The sequence below is a fragment of the Etheostoma cragini genome, unplaced genomic scaffold (assembly GCF_013103735.1).
Source record: "Etheostoma cragini isolate CJK2018 unplaced genomic scaffold, CSU_Ecrag_1.0 ScbMSFa_2677, whole genome shotgun sequence".
NCBI lineage: Eukaryota > Metazoa > Chordata > Actinopteri > Perciformes > Percidae > Etheostoma > Etheostoma cragini.
In genome coordinates, this window is record NW_023266864.1 from 2,898 (window position 1) to 4,503 (window position 1,606).

At 39.8% G+C, this 1,606-nt stretch overlaps 1 protein-coding gene across 1 annotated transcript in view; it reads right to left on the bottom strand.

The window, feature by feature from the left end:
• Window positions 1-1,606, bottom strand: part of LOC117940523 (protein NLRC3-like) — a gene marked incomplete at its 3' end in the record, with an annotated part of 6,305 nt that overhangs the window by 2,893 nt on the left and 1,806 nt on the right. The window lies entirely within an intron of this gene.

Sequence of the window (1,606 nt, forward strand, 5' to 3'; positions counted from 1 at the left end):
GAGAAAATAGTCTTGAACCAATTACAAACATTCCTCAACAACCATGGCATCCAGGAGAAGTTCCAATCTGGCTTTAAACCACGGCATAGTACAGAAACAGCACACGTTTTTAATGATCTCCTTCTAACGGTGGATTCAGGCCACGCTGCTGTGCAGGTGCTTCTAGACCTGACTGCTGCTTTTGATACTTTAGATCACACAATCCTGTTATCTGGCCTTGAACACTGTGTAGGTATTAAAGGTATTGTCTTGAAATGTTTCCAGTCATACTTGACTGATAGGAGCTTCTCTGTTCATTTAGCTGAACACTCTTCGTCAGCTGCTCCACTTACCTGCGGGGTCCCTCAAGGCTCTAGTCTGGGCCCTATCCTCTTTTCACTGTACATGCTGCCACTGGGTTCCATTTTTCCAAAACACAACATCTCCTATCATTGTTTTGCTGATGATGTCCAAATCTACTTACATATTAAAATCTATAACCAAAGAGTGTGTGCAGCCTTTTATTTCTGAAGCCCGATTCTTCTGTAGAATTAAACTAAACAATCTCAGTGTTCAAGAATTCAAGTAGGACTTCAAAATACTTGCAGTTTGACCACAGCATAAATAAACAATATGTTCTGGAAGACAACATGTCAACCAAGTCTAAGTAAAGACAGAGGTAAGAAAATTGAGAATTAATTACAGTAATGAAAAATAGAAACATGGAAATACATGAAAGTATTTATAAGTGTAGCAACAGGCGAAATAAATGAATCAATGTGGAACTAAACAAATCAAAGAACTCTTGAAATTTCAGAAGTGTAAATTATAGTGGAAAAAAGATTAAAAAGCAATACAACTTCTTGATTCCAAGGTGAATGTAGTTGAACTACTAGCAAGCTATGGCAAAATGTATACGTGAACTAATAGTGTGATTGGACTGCTCAAAGGAGGTAAAAACCTGGATGGAGTTAAACTTCCTCACTCTGAACAAAAATAAAACAGAAATCATCACGTTTGGACGTTCGGACGCACTGGGGGACCCTTTTGGCATTTTGGGCCCTTTAGACTCCCAAAATCGATCCACTATTCAAAATCTTGGTGTTTGTTTTGAACCTCATTTACTTTACGTAAACAAATCAGTGCAGTTGTCAAGACCAGTTTCTTCCAGTTAAGACTCATAGCTAAAATAAAGGCTTATCTTCCTTCAAAAGACCTTGAAAAAGTCATCCATGCTTTTATCACTGCTCGGATGGATTATTGTAATTCTTTATATATGGGTCTACACCACAAATCTTTAAATCGGCTCCAGCTAGTCCAAAACGCAGCTGCTCGCCTTTTAACTAAAACGAAAAAACGTGAACACATAACGCCAGTCCTGGCCTCCCTCCACTGGCTACCTGTCCGTTACAGGAAAGATTTTAGATTTTATTGCTTGTTTTTAAGGCCTTAAATGGTTTGGCGCCATCCTACCTGGCTGATCTCTTATGCCATCATTCTCCAGTCAGAACGCTGAGTTCGTCAAATCAGCTGCTCTTGGATGTCCCTAGATCAAAGCTAAAAAATAAGGCCGATAGAGCCTTTGCAGTGGGCGCCCCCACCCTATGGAACAACCTCCCCATGCATA